The following is a 25,827-nucleotide window of genomic DNA, read 5'->3' as shown; positions in this document are numbered from 1 at the left end:
TTGAGACTTAGCTGTCATTTAAGTAACTTGAAAACATTCTACAGCCAAAGAAAATAGTGAGGATAGACTCTTTTTGCCATTGAGAATCCCATCAATGCAATTTAGCCCAGTATTGGGGGATTCTCATTTTAAAACTGAGGAATTGCATGGCATGCAAAGAAAGGCAAAAGATATTCCCTGACTTCAAGGAATTTACAGTCCAATGTGGGAGACATCATGCAAACAAATATCTACAAAGCATGAAATAAACAGGAAAAATGGGAAACAATGAACAGAAAGAAGGCATTAGAATTAAGAGGAGTTGCAAAAGGCTTCCTGTAGAAGGTCATGAATAGTGATGAATATCACCAGCAGTAGCAATTTGGTTGGCAAGTAATTTTGTGGGTATCCTTTCCTCAGGCCTGGAAGCTACTATTTTGATAGTAGTTGGACTGAGTACTTTATTCATTTTGTTGACAACAAAGCAAGTCATTTTCCTTATCTTTTGCTGATTTCCAATGAATAAAGGCTAAAGGGATCTTTTTGCTGGCTAGGGTGGCAACCTTCAAACTATGGCCTACATTTATTTCCTTTTTATCCTGGGAGCTGATAAAATATATTTCTGGCAGAGAAAACTGCTTTTTACTTTGAATAATAAGAACAACAATGACAATGATAGTATGAATTTATATATTAACTTTCCTTTGAAGACCTGAAGGCTATTTCAAGTTGTTTTATTTCTCTTTGATGTCCCTCCTGAAGAGAGCATATGAGATAATGTATGTCAAAACACTTCACAGACCTCAAAGTTATTTGTGAATCATAGTTGCTATGATTAGAAATAAGCAAGAGTGTGCTGGAGCCAACTTTTATTAGCTCAGCTGAGCTGATTGTTAAATATTCATCTTGAGCATTTATACCTTGGTATCTGCAAGTGTTACAGATCATGGTGTAATGTATTATTTTGTTGATTGTTTAGACTTAAGAAAATGATGGAGAAAATGTTAGTAATAGGGTTGAACTTAAAAATGTATCATGGATACATTTTTTTTTTTTAAAAGAGAGCTGGTTGTTAAACATTTATTAGCACACCTCCAGAAATAAATATTACCATTCCCTTTTTAGAGATGAAACAGTTCAGGTAATAAATCAATCAGTCAATGGGCATTTATTAAGTACTTACTGTGAGTGAAGCACTTTACTAAGCACTAGAGATGGAATGACAAAAGATAAACAGACCCTTGCTTTCATAGAGCTTACATTTTAAGGGGAGACAACAGGTACATACATACTATACTCACACACAAAGCAGGTAAAAGTTAACCTTGAATAGGACATGATTGGGGGTGGGGAGGAGACCAGGAAAAGCTGTCTTTAGAAGGTGGAGCTGCTTCTTGATGGAAACCAGGGATCTGAAGAGGAGGGGGCCCAGAAGAAGAACATTCAGGCATAGGGATTGAGTGTCAAAGGTGAGAAACAGCAAGGCGCACAATATTTTTGAACTGTTTAGTCTATGGTGGGAAGTTATATGTAAGAAGACTGGAAAAATCGGAAGGGATCAGATTATGACAAACTCTAAATGCCAAACAGAAGATTTTACATTCAATTCTAGAGGTAATGGATAGTCAATGGAATTTGTCAAGTGTGTGTTTGGGAGTGACACGGCCAGATTTGTGGGTAAGGAAAATCACCTTGGCAGCTATTATGGAGGATGGATTGGAGTGAGGAGAGACTTGTGTCAGGGAGACCAAAGAGGAAGCCATTGGAATAGTCTAGGTGAGAAGTAGTAAGGGCCTGAATTGGGAGTGGGGGGGTGGCTTGTGAATAGAGAAAAGATGATAGCTGTGAGAGATGTTGTACAGATAGGTTTAATAAGATTTGGCAGCTGATAGGACATGTGGAGTGAGAATGGGGAATTGATTGTGAGGATAGGACTGAGACTGGAAAGCCCCTCAGGACCACAGTTTCCCCACCCCTCGACTAGAAGGACAGTGGTGCCCTTGAAACAGACATAGATAAATAGATAATTTGTTGTGTTTGCTGTATTCTAACGATTGTGCTACACTCTAAGATACTTGAAAAAGCATACAAAAGTTTTTGCCTTCAAGAAACCAATGTTCTACCAGGGGAAAACAAGACATAAATTGGTGCCAGAAAAGGGGGAAGATAATGGGGTGCTAGTATAGGTTCTGATGGCGGTACGATGGTCTGAGAGTGAGGCCATGACTTAAGGAGGCTGCAGGGTGTCTCACAGAGGGAGGTGCTTTTTGCCAGAGATATAGTTTGTTATGATAATCTTTATGTATTTATTTGAGAGGCAATACATTGTAGTGGATGCAGAGGCTGACCCAGAGTCAGGAAATCCAGACTTCAAGTCCTGCCTTCGGCACATGGTGACTATGTGACCTGAAGCAAAGTTTGTTCACCTCTCAGTGCCCCCGACAACTTTCTAAGACTAAAAAAAAAATCAAAGCTATTGTCAGTTCACAGTGGTAGAGAGGGTTTCCTTATTAGGGATTCCCTCCACTAATGAAATGACAGGTCTAAAAAAAATTCCTCTTTTAAGGTAACAAGGGAGGTGATAATAGGTCATAGTTCCTCTGACTTCCAGGCAATGTCTTATTCACTGTTAACTTACCCATTTTAGAGGAGAGAAGAGTAGTTATGACTACACATTAGAAATTCTCTGGACAGTTTAGTTGTTCTCTGTGAAAGCTGATTATGTCAACCATTGAAGGATGCACTTGTCTCTGAAAAATTTGGTTGATTTTAGATGGGTCTGTGATCCCATCAGTGCTTATGCTCTCTTCTGTTGTACATACTATAAGCCTTTCCCCTTTTCTCAACCTATGTAATTCGTATCTATGTTTTCCCCATTCTCCTTTCTCTCACCCCACCTCTGCAAGTTTCATCTAACAGGCTGGAGGCCTTCTACAGATTCTTTAATCTTTCACTTAATCTCAGGGGTACCAGTACAATGCTCAGGCCATTCATTTGTTTCTCATTCTCCCTGCAGAAACAGCTCATCTTCTTTTCTTGTCACGCCCATCGTTGATGATGTATTTTTGCTATTTTTCAAGCCACATCACTGTCGGAAATTTGCTGCTGTCAACTGACTGATGCCCATTGTGTGTCTTTTCCTTGCCTTTGGATTGCTTGTTGTTTTGATGTTCCAGAGACTGTAGGATCCCACAGTTTGTTTTATTGCAGTAAGCAACTTGGTAAAGTAATAATAACCATCATCATTGTCATCAAACAACTTACTTTTCTGTGAAGCTTCAAAGTTTGCAAAGTGCTTTTTCATAATTCCCTTATGTTTGATTAAAAGTATGCATGTATATGTGCATGTATGTGTAAGCTAAGGCCCACAGACTCTGGGCTCACATGGACCAGGTTTAATCTTAGGGTAGCACTGAACAATTGTTTGGCCAAGAATTTATTCTAGGAAATTTAGAAACATAGCTTCTATATAGCTTGGTGCTATTCTTCCACAAATGGGCATGACAGGATCTCTATCTCCCATAGAAACATTTAACATAAATTGGTTAATATAGTACAATGGGTCACTGAGATCGCACATCTAATGAACAGGGACAATTGGTTCTGCCCAAGGTGATGCCTGTGTAGACTACAGAGTATGTGTAGTTATTGTCTCCAGTCTGTTGCCATGTGAAAAAGAGAACCTTTTTGATTGGTTTTTGAACCAGAACTAAAAATGCTTACAAAAGCCACTAAACAGATGATTTGGTCTCTGGTTCCTGGCTGCTTTGGAGTGAGAAGTGCTATAAGCCTCCTGGTATGCCTGAGACAGGTCTCAGGCTACCAACAGTGGCTGTGTTTATGGTACATATATGTTTTATCTCTCTTATGAGAAGGTGTATTGGATTAGTTTGTGGCCTTGTGAAATTTGAAAAGTCAAGAGGGTGAGGCAAGTCTGAGGGATCTGCTTAATCCAGTATGCCACTGGATGGAAAGAAGCCAAGAGAGAGTGAAAGGGATTCATCTGTTGGCTATGCTGCATTCAGAAGTCAATTTGGTGGGGTGAACATTTTATAATAATTGCTTTAATGCTGATCCCACTTTCTCCAGATACTGAGTTAGAATAAGAGTGTGCTCATACGTGTTGGGGTCTATACCTCTGTTCTTGCTGTATCTTCTCAGTAAATATTCTTTGGTAAAAGGTAATTGATGTTAATTGGTTACATGAAATTAAGGTATTAATTATTAGAGATCGATATTAGGGGCTTACCCAGGATGGAGGTGTAAGGGTTATGGGATTTAAAGATCTCCTATGCCCCATGGACGTGCTGACATAGCAGAGCAAGAGAAAGTGAAAAGCCAAGCTAACAGTCCTGCGGTTGGCAGTTGGCGGCAGTTGCCTTTTTTTTTTTTTTTTTTGAGTTAGGACTCCTGCTGAGGACTGCCAGGGGCTGGAGCTGCTGGGAGCGCTCTTCCAGGACGCTGGGTGGTTGCTGTGAGTGGGGAGAGGAGGACCTTTGCCTGAGGTAGCCTGTTCTGTTTTAAAGGCTTGAAAATGTGGGTGCTTTCTACTTTATCTACCTGTGCCAATGTCATAACTACTCTGATGGCTTTCACTTTCTGGTTTTGGGACTCAGTCTTTTGGTATCTTAATAAATTTTCTAGTTTATTTCCCCAAATGGCAAACCTGACGTATTTTGTGATGGATAATTATATCAGCATATTTGTAATCTCTATAGGCATTGTGAATATGGCATTGCTGATACAGGAGGCTTGAGCTGATTGTATTGAGGAAGGGACACCCCAACCTCCCATGGGTACTCCTGGAACCCTGAACATGGAGATATAACCAGTTTTGCGTTTGGAATCAGTATGACTGAGACTTGGGATAAAGACTACTAGAGATTATAGGAGCTTATAATATGATAAAGGACATGTTTTTTTCATGCCAAGGAAAATGAAGGAGCAAGGGACTAATGATAGTCCATAAAGAGGTACAGAGAATGCCAAACACATGCAGGGTAACTTGTAAGCAATAAACACAATTCTTCCTCACTGATGGGTTCTATTTTTTTTCTCCAATGGTGACCTAGAATTCATACATTTCAATATTAGTAAGGAAGAGGAAATATGACGTAGTGGTAAGAATGGCAAGCCCATATCAAAGAAGGTTCTATGCTCTATGAGCAAAGCAGAATTGCTGTAGTTCAAAAGGCATGTGAGATGCACAAATTTAGAGGCATCTTCCTCCCAAATGGTCATCAGAACTATTTGTGCCTAATCTGTGGTAGAGCCTTCCAAGCCTGTATTTGTGTGATCAGTCACAGTCAGGGGCCCCTTGATATCGTGATGTCATTTTGGTCTTCATGGTCTTCAACCGTGAAGGACGAACAATAATACCAACCACCACCACTCTGTGAGCTATTGGTGTTTGAAGGAACTCTTCCAGTCAACCCCTTGAAACTCCTCTGGTTCAATATCTGCCATCCCAAAAAATCAAAGTGATATGTCTTTCGGTATATTGGATCATATGTCACAATCTGAATTGTTCTCTGAGAACTCAGAAACCTTCAGCTGTTGTCCTAAAGTCTTTCCAATGAATTACACTCTTCCCTTCCCTCTCCCTGCCCCTTTCTATAGTTTGGCATTCTATGCACGGAATTGAACTTGGGATTGCCAATAGAGAATGACCCTAACATTCTGGTAAATACCTAGGTCACCCACAAGGTCCTACATGGACCCTCCAAGATGCACAGTGTCACCTGTGATTTAGATTCCCATTTGAAGGTGAATATACTTTGAGGCTGGTGGGCAAGCAATTATACATGCACACATACACATATATATGCATATATGCACACACACTATATATGTATATATATACACAAAAATATATGTATAGCATTAAATTATTATTATTATTATTATTGCTTTTGGAGGGCAATTGGGGTTAAGTGACTTGCCCAAAGTCACATGGCTAGTAAATGTGTCAAGTGTCTGAGACTAGATTTGAACTCAGGTCCTCCTGACTCCAGGGCCAGTGCTCTATTCACTGCGCCACCTAGCTGCCCCAAACGTTATATTTTTCTACAGAGAAATGAGCAAGTTTCCCTTGGTTTAAAATAAATTAAAGCTAATGATAATGAACAAAAGATGAATGATCTCTTATGTTCCAACTCTAAAAAATTTTTGTTTCAATGGTCATTTTAAAAGGATCTCATTTCTTACATCTAGTAAACTTTCTGTTATTTAATATTATATCAATGAAAATGATTTTTATTAATTGTACATTTGTACAACTGCACATCTTCAATAATTAGTAATGGTGACCTTGAGGCCTTGCAAAATGTTGAGTGCCTTTTGAATCATCAAAAAATTATTTTAAAAAACTTGGTTTATTAATTATGTATAATTTACTGTATCCTTTGAAACTTGGCCATCTGTGTATGGCATGTGTGACACTTATCTATTAATCAGAATATTTAAGTACCAAGAACACTGCTTTTCCTTATCATGCTTACCACTTTTAACAGAGGGTTTACTTGCTATCTAATCCAGGACAATGATGTGATAATCCCTTCTCTCCATGACTTCATTCTTCTCCTTCCCACAAAGTTCTTGCATGTAAAGGCCAATCCTGTTTGTGTAGTGGGGGATACTTCCACTGGAAAGAAATTCTTACATCTAACTTCCACCTCCACTCCACCAGCTAAATCATGTAAAGTAAAAATATTCCTATAATGCTAAATTCCATTTTAGAGGATTAATTCTGACTTGGTCCACTAGGTATTGTAGAGAATGTTACAATGTGATTTCTGCTTTTATCTTTAAAGCAGCTGGCACGATAGATGATTTTATACAAAATACTACCATCTGTATACATATACTCAGCACACATTAAATTATATTTCATATTAGAAGTACCACTGATGATAGTTACAATATGAGTCAGGTTTGTTTTGTGGCTATTATCAATATTTGTCAAACCATGTTTAAATAAGAACATTGAAAAAAAACATTTAAGTAGGGGTCATTTGAAAATAATTTGCTATATTTCTCTTGTTTTCACATTACCTTAAATATATTACAATTTTAAGGTAGGTGTAGATTTTATTTTATAGGATAAGCATTTTTAACATGACTGATTTTGATTTTTTTATATAAATGTCTTAACTTTAGAAGACCAAATGATTTGGTTGTTTAGTGATCATAACTGAAGCAGATTCAGTGTTTGCAAAGTCATTGGTAGATAAAGTACTTTGGAGTTGTGTGTATGTGTGTGTGTGTGTGTGTGTGTGTGTATGTATGCTATATACTATGAAATCAACTGTCACTCCCAATTAGGCATTTATACTGTTTCATTTTTAACTTAAATTATTCATTGTGCATGTACTTCAGTTGATACATGTTATCACAAATGTGGTCACTCCATCCAGGAATGTAGATCTTAACCCATCCGTTCCTTTTTATCCTGAACATCTCTTGTCCATATCCTCCCCTAAGTTCTTGCCAGGGGAGCCACCCAGTCTTCCTAAGGTCCCTCTTTACACCTTTTGATATTATATGGTCATCAATAAAGCATATGAACTGATCTCCTATTTTCATTTGCAATTACTACACATGTGGACCACCTCCTTTTCCAGTAATAAGTATCTTTGATGACTTTTATACTGCTTTTTGCATGCAATTTATCTTTGATAATTCCTTATAGTCTATATTCACCACACAGTTCTCTATTGTCCTAAGGGGAGGGGAAGAACCACAATTTCAGTTTCTCAGATTGTTCTGCTCTGTAATTCATAGCAATATAGCATTAACAGAAGAGTATTAGTGTTAAAAATATGGATTTTTGCTTCAGGGAGAAACATGGGGTCATAGAAAGCAGTTTCTAATTTTCTAAATTCGATCTAACATCTTATCTTCTTGCTATTGAATTCTGGGCCCAGATCACTGTTGATTTTCAAGGTTCAAAACCTTCTCTCTCTCTCTCTGTCTCTCTCTCTCTCCTTTTCCCCTTCTCATTCTCCCTCTCCCTCTCTCTGTTGGTAGATAGCTAGATAGATAAATTGTGTGTTTATGTATATGCATGTATGTGTATGTAAACACACACATATATGTACATACCTACCTAAGTAGGTATGTATCTATATCAGGGGTAAGGAACCTGTGGTCTTGAGGCCATATCTGGCCTTCTAGGTCCTTGGGTACGGTCTTTTGACTGAGTCCAAGTTGTACAGAACAGATCCTTTTATTAAGGGGATTTGTTCTGTGAAGTTTAGATTCAGTCAAAGGGCCACACTTGAGGACCTAGAGGGCCACATGTGGTCTTGAGGTTGCTGATTCCCCATCCCTGATCTATATAGTTTTCCCTTCCACCTCCCAGAGGCTAGGGGGTGCGGCACCCCCCATGATCTGGAAAATTCATGTAAATTATTTTGGCCCTCCATTTGTACCAGAAAAGGTCTGTTTTTTTTCTTTTTCTTTTATTGGGTATTTACAGGACCTTATTATAAAATTTGTGTTAAGTATTTGGTCATAGGCTATATATATGTCAACATTAAGTAAAAATACTATGGCTTCTACAAAACTCCCCCCAAATTCCCATTTACAGTAATTTCTTATGCTGACCTCAGATATATCAAAACCAAGATGGGGAAAGTTGCAATGTGGAAGGGATAGGTGTATATGCATATATATATATAAATTAACATATACACACATAAATACATGTATATATGTAACTATATATGTTTATTTGTGTGTGTATGTGTGTGTGCATACACATATATATTTTACAGATTGGAAAATAGATACTTTTCATCCCCTTGGTTTTTCCCATTTGAATAGTTATTTCAGGCTCAATAAAATGGTTATGAATCTCAGTTATCGGGTGTGGGACTTGACACAAGCATTGCAATGTCATCTGCAGCAGGAGCATTGGAGGTATATCCATTAATAGGTAATCCCTCTTTCCTTTCGACTGCATTGCACGTCTTTTGTGAGTGTGGGAAATGCCCCCAGTGAGCTTATATCCACCTTCCTATTTTGTGCTTTGTTTGATATTGATAATCAAAAGATCATCAAACCAAATTATGTTAGTTATATCTGTTAAGGCATCTTATGTGATCTTAACCTGTGCATGGAAGATGCCTTGTTGGAGGAGAGTTTTTAAAAGACTAATTTGTTCTACTGAATCCAATCATTTTTAAATAGTAACAGCTACTAAAGGATCTTGTATTCTCTCTACCTTTTTCGTCAAAAGTAGGTCCATAAAGGCGTGTTCTGCTGTAGAATATCATTTGCTTGTTTCCTTCTCATATGTTCATCAAGGATGTCCTAGATAGATGTGTGTCTCTTGATGAAGAAAAATTTAACAAAATAACCTCAGCATTATCTCTGGGGACAAATTCATGGCCGGAGAGCTGAAGCTAAATACTTCACTGCTTCACCGGATCTTCTAGCTTGATTTTTCTCAGTGCAGCATTGGTAATTGAGAAATGTATAATGGGGCTTTGTTGTGTATGCCCAAATCACCTAGGATGGAGGCACCCATATAGGACACTGCAGAGATTTACTTCTGGGAGAAGGCATTCTGTTTTCTCCTTCTACTAGGCTGTGTTTTTGAAACTAGCAAGACTGGTATAGGCTTTCTCTCTTTCTCTTTCCTCTAGCATCTGGGGGTAAATGCTTTTCATCTGAGGCTTAGGCACTGTACACTAAGCTGGGAGTGGAGGAAGGGCTACCTTCTCTCTGTCTCTGCCTTTCTCCTTATATCCTGTTGTTCTGAGAATTAGCCTTAGGATTTTTGTATTGTTTCATTTGTCCTTTTCAGTTCTAGGTCCAGGTGCTAGGGGATCTGGACCTAGGAGCTGAAGCCATGGTAACTTTAAGTCAGGATTTCAGGCCAGATATTGCTGCAAGGTCAACAGGGAAGCTCTGAGAAGCCAGGGGACTGGGATATAAGCCAAAGTGGTCTGTGCACTTTGGGGCATTAAGACACTTTGCATAAGGTGGAAATTGGTTGGGCTATGCTATTTAGGCATTGGATTAAACTGTGAACCTAATCCTTTTACCAGAGATTGAGGTTATATGGCAGGGGTGGGGTAGTGGTATTGGTGGTGGTTTTGGTGGATGGAATTATGTGCCTTCAGGTGTTTGTAGACTTGTTCTTGTTACACCTTTGAAGTAAATATTCCTTTATAAAAGCTAATCTGACTCTTAAGTAGCCAAATTGAATTGAGCTCTAAGAACCCTAAAATCGGGGTAACACAATTCATGGGGATTTGAGCCAACAGAAGAGGGACTAAACATCCTGTTCCTTGCCCTTTTAAATGTACTGGAGAACCCTGAGGGAGAGGTGAAATATAAAATATTTGACCTTCAGGTAGTGAGGTTGTGGGGTACTGTTACATCTGTTATAAAATGGTCACTATTCAGTCTCAGCATTGTGGATTTAGAGCTGGAAGGGTCCTCTCAGTCCAGTCTTCTATTTTACAATTGAGACAATTAAGGTCAGAGAGTTAAGTAATTTGCCCAGGGTCATACAAGTACTAATTGATACTCTGGTAGGACTTGAATCCAGGCCCTATGACTCCAAACTCACAATTTTTTCCCCTTTAACATACTGTAATGTTACTATTATTCTGCAGAGAAGCTTCTCAGGCTCACATAAGACTGGGCCCATGATGTTAGCAAAATTAGAGAAGCTGGCAAGTTGAGCTTGGGGCATAGAAAAGCAGCAAGTACTACTTGGAACCATAATGATCCATGGATCATCCATACATTCCAAGAACCATAACAATTTCTTAACCTTTCTCTCAATCTGAGTCTGACTCTAGACAGTTGATATGGTTAAAATCAGAAAGAAGGGAACCTCTGGGCTGATGATCCTAAAATGACCCTTTATAGTATGACAAGAGAGCCTGTTGAGAGCCCTTTCCAGCAGAACAAATCAGCTTGAAGAGGTTGTCTGGGTGGCTTTGTTTTTGTCTTTGTTTCATCTTGTATCCTTAATGTCTTTGGTGATGTTTCGTGTGTTGGCCTGGACTGCAAGCTGCCTGAGGTTTTAGATGTATATGACTCTGTGTTGATCAATTTTGGATTTTCTGATAAAAAAATAGTAACAAGGGTCGAAGATTTATGGAAAGTCTACTTAGTCTATGCACACACTTCACTTCTAACCTCAGTTGGTCCTTTTACCAAATCATGCTATTAGTGTGGCTTTTTGAAGATCAGTGTAAATTCATTGTTACCCCAGGAGGAAAAAAATCCTGAAAAGTTCAAAATACTCTAGAGTAGTATCATTTTACACAAAGGCCAACACATGGATTTATCCAATAGGTAATGCTGCGAAGAACTCTAGGAAAGGGTTCTTTGTTGATAATGTAATTTTCTTGATGGAAGGCAGCATAGACATCCTCAAGGCAACATATAACTGGTAGGTGTTAAGTCATTGCTACTTTATGCACAGGCAGTCCCTCACAGCTCACAGAAGGACAGCCACAAATAGAACTGAAATCTACCCACAAGAAACCAATAACTTTGGATCTGATAAAGTGTTTCATTAGTTGTGGTCTTGGGGTATGCTACAGAGAACTTCATAATGAAACCTGCAGCCAAGAAAGATGGCATGTCGGGCAGATCTGAGATAGGGTTAGGTTTGCTGATCATGTAACCCAAACACATTTTTAACCCCTAATTAGAGGGAGAGTTCAGTTATGGATTGAGTGAGAAAACGGCAGAGGAACTCTTGGATTTGGGTAATTTGATTTGGTATTTCAGTGTTTTTTCCTGTGAAAATGAAATTTCGATCAGTCTAAAGCCTGGACTTTTACTAACATCACAATGAAATAAGATATTCCATGTCACAGACACAGTTTGTTCTCTCTTGTCCTGGTACTTTCATCCTCCCATTGCCTAAATCCTTTACATCCTCTGAGGTCCAATTCAAGGCTTTTCTGTTCCATGATTTCTCAGAGTACCTCTAACCCACAGTCATCTCCACCTCCAGTGAACTCACTGAGCGTTGACTGTCTAAATTACTTATTGGTAATTAATTATGTTCTGTCTTATGATCACCCCATTTTGATATTTACATTATTTAATGATTGCATTGTTTTATTTGTTTGGTCATGTATCTCTCAACTAACATCTTTAATATGTAGGCATTCAATAAATTTTGATTGATTTTAATTATTTTTTACTTGTTCAAAGACAGCATAAAATAAGTTCTCACTTATTTGTCAAATACTTATTGAGAACCAGTTCAGTGCAAGATAACTCTGCTAGTTGCTGTAGGGCAGTTAAAATAGTCCCTACCCTTAAAATACTTTATAGTCAAAAAACCAAAAAACTTCATAGTCTAATAGGGGGAGATGAGGTTTGCATACGTATAACTCCAGTACTAGTTCTACTGTGAAGATTTAAGATGTGTTCTGAGGAAGGAAAGATCCCTTCAGTTCTAATTGCTTGACCCTGTGGGTCAAATTGGAATCAAGGATTTATTAAGTTCCTACTATGTTCCAGGCACTAGCCTAAGCACTTTGCAAGTATTATTTTCATTTGATCCTTGTAAAAACCCTGGGAGGTAGGTGCTATTATTATCTCTAATTTTGCAGTTTAAGAAACTGAGGCAGAGCGAGGTTAAGTGATTTGCCTTGGGTCATATAGTTAGTAAGTGTTCAGGGTTGGATTTGAACTCAGATCTTCCTGACTTCAGGCCCAGTATTCTATGCACTGTGTGTGATAGCTTGACAAGACAGGAGTTCAAATCCTGACTCAGATACTTATTAGCTGTGAACCTGAGTATGACACTTAACCTTCGCTGGTCTGTTTCCTCATTGTAAGATGAGGAAGATGAGGATGATTAGCATGTACTTCAGTGGTTTGTTGTGAAGCTCATCTGGGATGACATACGTAAGGAGAGTTGCAAACCTTAAAATGCTGTAGAAATAATTATTATTTATGTGATTATTATTAAATTAAATAATGATTATTATAGTGATTACTATATGCCTGTTATTATTGTTTATTCTACTATACTTCTGATTGTATATATGTGGAGAGAGAGATAGAGACAGTCAGAGACAGAGAGATGGAGACAAAGGGAAGGAAGGAAGGAGAGAAAGAGAGAGAGGGAGAGAGAGAGAGCAAGCAAGAGAGGAGAAAGAACATTCTTCTTTCTTCTTATTTACATGTTGAATTTTTCAAAAGAAGACTAAGGCTTTTGACAATAAAATGTAAGCCTATTTATTTTACTGCATCTGATCAAGTTCCTGGGAAAGAGAGATTCTTGTAATTGCTACCAGAGCCTAACAGGCAGTTCATGTATACCCAATAGCAATCTGGGCTTCCTGCTAAAGTGTAGATTGGATTGCCCAAACAAGTTAGAATTGGGGGTAGCATTGTCGGAAGCAAAGAGGAGGTCAGTTCCTGGTTCCAATCCAGATGGATCATGTTGGCCAAAGACTTAGTTGAAAGCCACACTTTCAATTAAAGTCAGTGAAGCAAAGAGTGGGGAGGAGGAAGTCTCAGAAATATGCCCCAAACTGACTTGGCCGTGTTCCCTTGGGACCACCTGTGTTGTGAATGGAAAAATCTCGTAGATGAGAAGAGAGGACCCCAGGTAGTCTGTGTATGTCACACTTGATGTCCTTTGCAGAGGCTCTTGGTGATTCTTCCTAAGACTTCTCAACCTGTTGTTCCTGTTCACACTTTTGCTTTATGGACTCTTTCAGGGAAAAGCATTCTTAGAGAAACACAAAAATCTTTTGCCCCTCAGAGACTCAGCTTTGGGAGGTATCTTTCATCTGTGAGTGTTTTAAATTTGTCCTTCATGTTGAAATATTTCTTCTTCCCTTGAGCATCTGGATTTTATGATACGGGACATACAAGGATTTAGCAGTTTGAACTTTTCAAAAATAATGATTATTAGGGAAGGGTTCAGTCTTTTATCTGAGAGAAGACTAAGGCATCTGAAGTTACTCCATTGACTGCTTAAGTAATAGCCAGGTGACTCAGTAGATAGAATGGTGGGCTTGGAGTTAGGAAGGTCTGAGATCAAAACTTCTCAGGCACTATTTACTAGTTAGCTGCGTGGCTCTAGGAAAATCATTTAATCTCTCTTTGCCTCAGTTGCCTCATCTGTCAAAAGGGGGATGATGATGGCACCTAACTCCCAGGGTTGTTGTGAGGATGGAATGAGATAATTTGTGTAATAAAGCACTTTGCTAAAACCTTGAAACGCTGTATAAATGTTGGCCATTATTCCTGAAGTACTGTTTTTTAAACTCTCACAAGTCAAATTTATCATGGGGATAATGTAATAAAGACAAATATTCAACCAATAATGAAAAGCTAAGTAAACGGGTAAGTTTAAGCTCTATTATATGCAGGGGAGTACATTAAGGCAGATCTAAGAGACACTTTAATGGTTTTAACATTAGCAATCAGCCCTGGACTCTGTATAAATCAAATACCACTGCATTTCTAGCCTAGTGCACACCCACTCATTCATTAGCACCATTCAATGCAGATTATAAATATTAGCCAAGAAGCCTTCAACTCTGGAGCTCCTTTCCACCGACACAGCAATAATTGAACAATAATGATGACAATTTTATTTTTGCGAATCACTATGACTTACTTTTATTGATCTGTTCTTGAGTCTGGAGAAAGCTTCCTCAGCCAATATATAGCCGGAAATGGTTATCACAGAATCAGATAAGCAGTTAAATAAATGAATAAAATAAAATAAAATGAAGGGGGAAGGGAAGGGGATGGGGAAGAGGGGGTGGCAATCAGCCAGTTGCTGATATAAGCGAGAATTATGCCCTCCTCATTCTCACAAGAGGGAATCTTAATACTCCTGCTCCTTAACCCATTCCTCCCCACCCCCCTCATCAAGATAAAAATCCATTCATGCTGGAAGCATTGCAGCTGAGCATTTTGGGGTTCCCATTGTCAGCTGCAGAGAGAAATGACCCCCATACCCACTACTTGTGAGTGAGAGTGAGAGCCCCTTCAAAGGTGGGCTTTTGCTGCCTCCTTTGATGATGGACAGACTACTTACCTCAAAATCACCCAAGCCTTGTAGCACTCTGAAAATATATGATCCATTACTATGAAAGGGAGCCGAGCTTTCACTGTCTGTCCTATCTCCTGAGTGTACAAGATGTACTGGCCTTTCCTTACCCTCTATCTCAGAGTAGCAATGAATCGAATGCCCAGTGGTATCAGTAAGCAGGAAATATGGACGAGAATGGGTGCACATGTTTTTTCCTGTTTTGCTGTTCTTTGTTACTTTTTTCCCTTGTTTTGGTAAAAAGAGAGCCAAGGTTTTATTTCACATGCTCCAGTGGGTTCCCATTCCAAATAGCAAACTGGAATTGTTCATAAGGGATAGAATGATACACATCTGAGCACTAGAGTTCAAAACCTGCTTCTTGTCACTCGTTTACCTGTGTGACCTTGGGCAAGTCAATTTATCTCTATGGCCTTGGTTCTCTCATACGTAAGATGAAGGGGTTGGGCTAGATGGCCACTATGGTCCTTTACAATGTCCCAGCCAAACTGTAAATCTAAGATACTATGATAGTTGGTATAGTGGGATTTCTGTTTCTCCACTTGCTGGCTGTGTGACCTTTGGCAAATTCCTTTAACTGATTGTGCCTCAGTTTTCTTACCTGTAAAAAAAAGAGGCCCATTGGAACCTGCAAGTGCTATGGCATAGGAAAAAGAGTTCTGGGCTTATAGTTAGAAGACCTAATTTCGAATCCTGCCTGCCAATACTGCTTATGTTAACTTGGTCAAGTCATTTAATAATAATGTATATTTATATAGTCCTTTAAAGTTTGCAAAGCATGTGACATCTTGAATTTTATTTGATTCACATAATATCTCTGAGTGGATAGAACTCCGGGTCTGGAATCAGGAAAACTCATCCTGATTAGTTCAAATCTGGAACTTCTTAGCTGGCAACCAAGTTTGCCTCAGTTTCCTCATCTGTAAAATGAGCTGGAGAAGGCAATGGTGAACCAGTCCTGTATCTTTGCCAAGAAAACTCCAAAATGAACACGACTGACATGACTCAAAAACAAACACATCTCTAAGTCTCAGTTACTCATGTGTAAAACGAGGAAGGAGGAATCTTTATGACCTCTTCTACCTCTAATATTCTGTATTTCTATGTGATTACTTCACTAGGCTGAGATTGTGCCTTTGTTTAAAAGACACAAGGACAAACAAGTCTTTGGATGTTTACCAAGCCACAGTCACAGCCCTAGGCCCAAATTCTGTTGAATTTGGGGGCAAGACTAGGTATTGGCGCAGCTGTGGCAGGGGTAATTCCTGGGACCCTTTACAACTTTTTTGCCTTACTCCTGCTACCAATGTCTCTTCTCCTAGAGCCCCTGTCCACAAAGCGCCAGAATAGATAGCCTGTTACCTTTGCCTTGAAGAGGTTGGAACAATTGTTTGAGAGGGAGTCAGGGATTGGAGAGACAGTAGCAGTAGCTGTGACTCTACCTGGCTCTTCTTCTGAAACAGTTTTGTGATCACTACATCCTCAGTAATATCCTTCCTACAATCTCGAAATCTTCCTTTTGCCCAGATAAATTTTTGGGATTTCAAGTTAACTTGCAGTTTATTCAGCTGAGAATCCTTTATACTAACAAGTTAACACGTGACCACTCTAAGTGCTTTCGTGTTCCTCCAAAGATTGTATGATATTGAAAATCCTGGAGTTATAGGGGGGGAAAGAGTCTAAGATTGGGCACAACCTCAGATCTCTCTTGTGGGGCATGTGTGTACTGTATGTGTATGTAGGTTTAGTACTAACTTTAATGATCATTAGGAAAAAAACCAAAATTGATAATATGTCCTTGGCTGGTGATCAACACTGTTAGAGCCTACCTTCTTACCTGCCCAACAAAACTGCTCTTCTCAACTCCCTTCTTCTCTTACTGGCATGTTGTTGTTTGTCCTTTGTTCTCAAAGAGGGTTATGACATCAGGGAGATAATGACATCCCTTGCAAGTGAATTGTATTTAAGGGAGGGAGGGCTGTGCTGAGTCACCAGCCTCACTTTCTTCTTCAGAGCCATCTGGGTCCAGAGGCTTGGAGATATATCACAGAGATTTAAATCAGGACGACTGGAGATGACCCCAGATGCAGTGGGAGACCTTGGCTTTTTTCCACCTGGAAAGACCCTTCAGAACATGGAATTGGACCTCCCACACTGTCACTCACACTATTAACCCCACTCCGGAGGTGGCATCAGATGGGAAATGGGTTTTATCATATTTTTATTTTCCAAGACTCAATCTAAGAATCATATTTCATTTCTTTCTTGCTTATGCAATAGGTTTCCAGTCCTCCTATACCCATGTCTTCCTTACACATATTCCCACCACTTCATCACTTCCTATGCAAACTATGGTAAAAGCTTCTTAATTCATCTCCCTGCTCCTACCCTTTCTAGCCCATTCTTTGAACAGCTTCCAAATCAATCTATTTTATGCAGTGGTCTGATGGCAATCACTCCTCTTCTCAAAAACCTTTCAGGCTTTCTGTTGCCTACAATAATAGTAGAATAAACTACAAGGAAAAATACAAATTTATGTAACATAAAAAAATACTCATCTAGAATCTGTCTCAAACCTACCTTTCCAGTCTTATTTCATAGTATGTACTCTATATACCAACTAAACTGGATTACTGATCACAAGCATTGTCTGGCTTCCATGGGTAATGTAGACCATTTCCCATACCTAGAGCAGACTCCTTTCTCTTCTCAGACTAATGAAATCTCTCCTTCTTTTAGCACTCAGTTTAAGTTGCCACCTCTTCCCTGAAGTCATGAAGATTAATCCCAGAAGCTTAAAATGATTTTTCCTTCCTTAAATTTCTCCCAGACCACTTTGTCTGGATTTTTCCTTTGACCCTATCATTTTATTTTGTGTACCATACTTATTTGTATGTATCATATTTCCCCATTAGACTTAAATTCCAATTCCTTCAAGATAGGAATTGTATCATTTTCCATTGTTACATCTCCAGCATTTAGCATAGTGCCTGACACATAGTAAGCACTCAACTATTTGTAGAATTGAATTGTTTGGAAGAGAGGATGCAGTTTGTTTAAAAAAAAAGCTACAGTTTTGGGTACAATCACAACTTGTCTAGATGCTGACCTAAATCCTATATTTTCCCCAAAAGATTCTTTGTTTTTCTCTTTTTGTGAGGGGGGAAGGCAAGGCAATGGGGGTTAAGTGACTTGCCCAAGGTCACACAGCTAGTTAAGTGTCAAGGATTCTTTGTTTTTCTTAATTTGATTTTTTTTAGCCTGTGGGTTTCTAAAAATAAAATAAAGGGTAACCATGTACAATATTATGTGGTCAGTAGGATTACAATGGAAGTGCATATGTCTAGATGACCTGGGATCAGGAACAATTTGGATATAAGGAAGCCCTAACACTCAAGAGTTATTCTTCCTCCCCCTACTCTCATTTCCTTATCCTGTCTCTAGGTCCTGTGTGCCTGAACCAGTTTCATCTACTTTCTTTTTCTTTTCCTTTATTTCCATCCTAGGCATATGAAGAACGTGTTACTATATTCAAAAACATTAACTGGACACATTGATAGGTCAGGTCTAGAAAGCAGAGGTTCTTTTATATTAAGGCTACTATAAGGCACAAAATAGAACATGGTAGTTTGGGTATATATATATGAGCATATATGTCTTTTTTTTCCTCTTTTTTTCTTTGTTTTTAATTAATTAATTTACTTTTAGTTTATAGCTCTCAGTTCCACAATCTCTTAAGTTTCAAATTTTCTCCCCCTTTCTCTCCTCCCCTCTCTCCCCCATAGCAGCATGTAATCAAATATAGGTTCTACAAATACTTTCACATTGAACTTTAGTCATGTTGTAAAGTATTACAACCAATGTCCTGAACAATGAGGAAGAAGGGATAAAACAAAACAAAACACAAACAAGAGAGAGCAAATAGTTTGCTTCAATCTGCAGACTCTAGTTCTTTCTCTGGGTGTTGGATATCCCTTTCCATCATCAGTCTTTTATAGCTGTCTTCTAACCTTGTATTTCTGAGAGGAGCCCAGTCTATCAAAGTTAATCATCACACATATGATGTTTCTGTAATTGTGTACAAAGTTCTTCTGGTTCTGTTCTCCTCACTCAACATCAGTTTATTAGCATCTCTCCAAGTTATTATGAAGTCTGTCTGTTGCTCATTTCTTATAGCACAGTAGTATTCCATTACATTCATATGCTACAACTTGTTTAGCCATTCCCCAATTGATGGGTATCCCCTTGATTTCCAGTTCTTTGCCACCACAAATAGAGCTGCTATAAATATTTTTGTACACATGCATCTTTTTCCCAGTTCTGTGATTTCTTTGGGATACAGCCCCAGAAGTGGTATTGCTGGGTCAAAGGGCATGCACTTTTTTTTATAGCCTTTTGGGCATAGTTCCAGATCGCTCTCCAGAATGGTTGGTTTCACAACTCCACCAACAATGCATTAGTGTTCCAATTTTTCCACATCCTCTCCAGTATTTATAATTTTCCTGTTTTGCCATGTTAGCCAATCTGACTGGTGAGATGTGGTACTTCACAGTTGTTTTGATTTGCATTTCTCTAATCAACAGTGATTTAGAGCATTTTTTCATGCATGCATGTATTTTTAATGTATGTATGTATATATATACATATATGTATGTATTTATACATACAAACACAGAAGAGTCTGGGTTTAGTGTATAGAGAGCTGACCTTGAAGATGGAAGAGGCAGATTCAAGTCACACTTAATCCTCAAAATGTCCCACTTCCATTAACTCTCTAAATTGCAGAGATGTTGTAGATTTGTGTTGTTGCATTGATAGAAGGAGTTTCTTCTCCAATAGCTCCATATAACAATGAAAAAACATAGATATGTGTTATTATATAATATATTTATGATTTATTATATCATATAATATTTTAATATTACTGATATATGTGTGTAAATTTCAAGGTAGAAAAGTTAACAGTCTGTTGAACATTTTGAAATGGATATTAATGTGATTTCTTACAAAATGTGGAAAAAGCAGAAAAATTTTAACATGGAATAAAAATGTAAAAATGGATATTTTAGTAGGGTTACTAATTGCTTATAGAACAAAACCACAACCATTACAGAAAAATGGATTTTTCTACTTTTGCTTTGGAATTTCTTTACTTTGAATTTTTAAAGTTATGCCTTTTCTTTTAGGGTACAGCATCTCTTTCAGGTCTCTTCTCCTGCCCCATATGATTCTTTTTTTTTCCTCATCCCCTCCCCTTCCTTTCTTGTATTCAAGTCCCCTACTTGCTACCTGTTCTTAAAATATATCTTGAAATGCATTTCTTAAATTTAGAATAAGAGACTGGTACTTTCTACATTGCTTCCTCTTATTAACCTCTCATAAGTCCCACTGATTTCAGGTTATTGTATAATACTTGAGCTCTTAGCTAATGTATATTGCATTGCCCTGTAATCAGTGTATGCCTCAAGAGCTTCAGCCCACAATAGTACCCAAAGCTATAAATGCAAAAAGATAGAATTATTTTTGCAAATGGGTGTATAAATAGAGAGGAGAATGAGAAGGAGACTGATCCCAAGAATATTGTGAGATGTACATGATTTTGGCACCATATGAATAATGTATGATTAATCTTTTATTGGGAAATGCCTAATCAATTATTGTGATGGTTCCGAGGAAACTTACTGATCTTTTCTTACTGATTACATTTAAGAACTATTTACTTGCCTTTCTGAGTATAGAGTAATTGTAAATTTGAAAGAAGAAAGAAAAACACTGATGTATAAGGCATTCTGTCTTACAATGGAAATGAAGCTTCCCTATTCTACTCTGGAGTCTACCTCTTGTCTCATTTTCCAATGAGGTTTTATTTTTTAACTCAAGGAACTGGTTTTCAGTAGTTACTGGATGGATGACCACAGGCAAGTGACTTAGCTTCATCTGTCTATGCAGACACCCATCTATAAATATAATTATTCTTTATTTGATACAATGGTAATACTTCATTAGGTCTTTTAAAAACTTACAAGTTACTTTCTGATTCAATAGCAAATTGCTTTTTTAAAAAAAGTAGCATGAATTATTTATTATATACTTTTTTCTTTTTTAAATACTATTTTATTTTCCCCCAATTACATGTAAAGACATTTCTTAATATTCATTTAAAAAAAATGAGTTCCAAATTTTCTCCACTCCCTTCCTCACTTCCCCCCTCCCGGAGATGGTAAGCAATTTTATATAGGTTATACCTGTTCAATCACACAAAACATATTAACATATTAGTAATATTGTGAAAGAAGATACAGACCCAAAGGGACCCCCCCCATAAAAAACACACAAAGTGAAAACTAGTATGCTTTGATCTGCATTCAAACTCCATCAGTTCTTTCTCTGAAGATGGATAGCATTTTTTATCATGAATCCTTTGGAATTGTCTTGGATCACTGTATTGCTAAGAATAGCTAAGTCATTTCCAGTTGATCAGCATGCAGCACTGCTGTTACTGTGTATGATGCTCTCCTGGTTCTGCTCACATCACATGGCATCAGTTCATATGTCTCCAGATTTTTCTGAAGTCAACCTGCTCATCATTTCTTATAGCACAGTAATATTCCATTACAATCATATGCCACAACTTGTTTAGCCATTCCCTAATTGATAGGCATCCCCTCAATTTCTAATTCTTTGCCATTAAAAAAGAGCTGCTATAAATATTTTTGTGCAAATAGGTCCTTCCCCCCTCTTTTGATCTCTTTGGGATATAGACTTAGTAGTGGTATTGTTGGATCAAAGGGTATATATATATATATATATATATTGTTGGATCAAAGTTTTATAGCCCTTAGGGCATAGTTCCAATTTGCTTTCCAGAATGATGAATTTCTCATTTCCCAACCCCACCAACACTGCTTTAGCGTACCAATTTTCTTACATCTTCTCCAACATTTATTATTTTCACTTTCTGTCATATTAGCCAATCTGACATCTGTGAGGTGGTACCTCAGAGTTGTTTTAATTTTCATTTCTCTAATCAATAGTGATCTAAAGCACTTTTTTTCATATGACTATAGATAGCTTTGATTTTACTTTGTCTGAAAACTGCCTGTTCATATCCTTTGACCATTTACCAATTGGGGAATGACTTGTATTCTTTTAAATTTGACTTAGTTCTTTACATATTTGAGAAATGAGGTTTTTTATCAAACACTTGCTGTAAAAATTGTTTTGCAGCTTTCTGCTTTACTCCTAATCTTTTTTGCACTGATTTTATTTGTGCAAAATCCTTTTAATATAATCAAATTTGTCTAATTTGCATCTAGTAATGTTCTCTTCTCTTGTTTGATTATAAATTCTTCCCTTCTCCATAGATCTGACAGGTGAACTATTTCTTGCTCTCCTAATTTGCTTATGGTATCATCCTTTATGTCTAAATCAGGGACCCATTTTGATCTTATCTTGGTATATGGTGTAAAATGTTAGTTTATACCGAGTTTCTGTTCTACTATTTTCCAGTTTTCTCAGTAGCTTTTGTCAGATAGTGAGTTCTTGTCCCAAAAGCTGGGGTTTATTAAACACTAAATTACTATGGTCATTTACTACTGAGTCTTGTGTAACCAATCTATTCCACTTATCCACCACTCAATTTCTTAACCAGTGCCAGATAGTTTTGATGATTATTACTTTATAATACAGTTTGAGATATGGTATGACTAGGTCACCTTCCTTCGCATTTGTTTTCATTAATTCCTTGATATTCTTGATCTATTGTTCTTGTAGATGAATTTTGTTATGATTTTTCTAGTTCAATAAAATATTTGAGTAGTTTTATTGGTATAGCACTGAATAAATTAATTTAGGTAGAATTGTCATTTTTATTATATTGGCTCAGCCTACCCATGACCAATTAATATTCTTCCATTTGTTTAAATCTGATTTTATTTGTGCGAAAAGTGTTTTGTCATCATGTTCATATAGTTCTTGGGTTTGCCTTGGCAGGTATAATTCCAAGTATTTTATATTATCTACAATTATTTTAAAAGGAATTTCTCTTTCTATCTCTTTCTGTCAGATGTTGTTGGTAACATATAGAAGAGGTGTTGACTTGTTATATATTCTGCAACTTTGCTAAAGTTGCTAATTATTTCAACTTTTTTTTTTAGTTTATTCCTTAGGATTCTTTAAGTATGCCATCATATCATATGCAAAGAGTTTGAGTCTTGTATTTGAAAGTAAAATTTTCTGTTCAACTCTGTTTTTTTTTCATTAGGAATATTTGAAAGTGCTCTATTTCATTGAATATCCATCCCCCCGCCCCCAAGGATTATGCTTAGTTTTGCTGTATAGGTGATTCTTGATTTTAATCTGAATTCCTTAAACTTCCAGAATATCATATTCCAAGCCCTCAAATCCTTCAATGTAGAAGCTACTAAATCCCGTGTAATCCTGATTGTGGTTCCTTGATATTTGAATTGTTTCTTTTTGTCTGTTTTCAGTATCTTCTTGTCCTGAGAATTCTGGAATCTTGCTATAATATTCCTGGGTATATTCATTTGGGATCTCTTTCAGGAGGTGATTGGTAAATTCTTTCAATGACTATTTTACCCTCTGATTCTAGGATATCAAAATAGTTTTTCTTGATAGCTTCTTGAAAAATGCTGTTCTATTTTTTTTTTGATCATGCTTTCAGGTAGTCTGATAATTTTAAATTATCTCTCCTGGATGTATTTTCCAGGTCAGCTCTTTTTTCCAATGAGATGTTTCATATTTTCATCTCTTTTTCCCATTCTTTTTATTTTATTTGATTGTTGATGTCTCATGGAGTCATTAGCTTCCACTTGCCCAATTCTAATTTTTAAGAAATTATTTTCTTCAGTGAGTTTTTATATTTTCTTTTCCATTTGGTCAATTCTTTCTGAGTAGTTGTTTTTTGCCTAGTTGATTATTGTACCTTCTTTTCTATTTGACCAATTCTATTTTTAAGGAGTTGTTTTCTTCAGTCAATTTTGTACATCTTTTCCCATTTTTTTTGTGATTTGTTTACCAAGCCATGGACTATTTTGTCATGATTCTCTTGCATAGCTTTCATTTCTCTTCCAAATTTTTCTTCTAGCTCTCTCATTTGATTTTTACAATACTTTTTGAACTCTTCCCAGAGTTCTTTTGGGGCCTGAGATCAATTCGTATTTCTCTTTAAGGCTTTGCATGTAGATGTTTTAATATTGTTTTTCTCTTCTTAGCTTGTGTTTTGATCTTCCCTGTCACTATAGTTTTCTATGGTCAGGGTTTTTTATTTTTTGCTCGTTTTCCAGCCTATTTCATGACTTTTAAAGTTGAGCCCTGCTCCTGGGCATAGGGGACATTGTCCCAAACTTCTTGCACTAGGAGACAGGGGTCTGGCCCCTGGTCCGCTGCATCAGGGTCTCTGAACACTCACTTGTTGTACTGGGCTACCAAACTTGCTGAACCTGGCCACTTACCACTGTGGCAGAGGCTAGAGGCCTCACAGCTGGCCCACTGTGCTGACTTGTTGCAGCAGGGCTGTGGGGCCTCAATTTATGACCTGTGCTGGGGCTAGGAGCCTCATGCTGGCTTGTCTGGATACTGCCTGCTCTGGGCTACATTCCCCTTTTACTCAAGTGAGAAGGACCTTTCCTGCAGTCCTCCTAAATTATCTGGAACTAGAAAATTGTTTCACCTCATTCTTTTTTTTTTTTTTGAGCAATCAGGGTTAAGTAACTTGCTCAAGGTTACACGGCCAGTTATTTCTGGGTGTGGTGCTGAGTGTCTGAGCCCGGATTCAATCTCCAGGTCATCCTGACACTGGAGCCAGTGCTCTTACTCGCTGTGCTACCTGGCCACCCCTTCACCTCATTCTTTTTGTGGGTTCTGCTGCTCCAGAATTCATTTTGAGGAATTTTTAAAAACTTTTTGGAAGGGAAACTCAGGCAAGTTCCTCCTTTTCTCCGTCATATTGACTCTGCCTAGCAACTTGCTTTTTAAACATATTTTTTTTTTCTCAAATACTGACCTGTGCAACCCTGGGCAAGCCACTTAACCTCTTATTTCTTTAGGTAACTCTTGAGACTAAAATTACAGGGGAGTAGCAACCTGCACTGGTGTAGGAAATTTTCTCTCCTCCCACTCCCAACTCCTTATAACAACGAAATCCCAAATCTGGTCTCTGTCCCTTTTCTCAAATATCCCAACTTTACAAAAGATTCATTTCTTAACACCTGTTCTCCTGATTCTTTAGAATAGTAGTTTTCAAAATGTATTCTGGGGACCTATCATGGCCTATTAAATTTCTCCAGATCTAAGAGCTCCTTATTGGTTGTATTGACACTTGTAACATGATAATAGCTATGCTTTTGTTTCTGGGATAAATTTATAATTCTCTCTTATCATTTCAAAATGCTATACATTGGTGATTCTGAGTTCTGATTGTTGTATGTCCACCCACCTATGTAATGATATAATCATACTTGCTTATCCTTTCTGATCCTTCTACATGTCCCTCCATAAATCTCCTGTGAGGGTTTACATGCACCATGCTGAAGACCTTCCTTGAGATCTCTTGACATTGGGTAGATACCAATGGAACAAGATATCACCTTATGGCTAACCAAAATAACTTCCTATGAGTTGCATAGTTGGTATTTATATATTGGTAGAGGGAGTTTCTTCATTTGGAATTCTGAATAGAGACAAAATTATAGGTCCACAGCACAAAAAAATGCTTAAAGTCATTTTTCTGTATCTCACTGTGGAGGATTGGTGACCCTAGGTTCTCA

This window comes from Petaurus breviceps, unplaced genomic scaffold (genome assembly GCF_028583685.1).
Source record: "Petaurus breviceps papuanus isolate PSGF00001 unplaced genomic scaffold, PetGlider_PUasm1.0 138, whole genome shotgun sequence".
NCBI classification, from domain to species: domain Eukaryota; kingdom Metazoa; phylum Chordata; class Mammalia; order Diprotodontia; family Petauridae; genus Petaurus; species Petaurus breviceps.
This window is presented reverse-complemented; position numbering follows the sequence as displayed.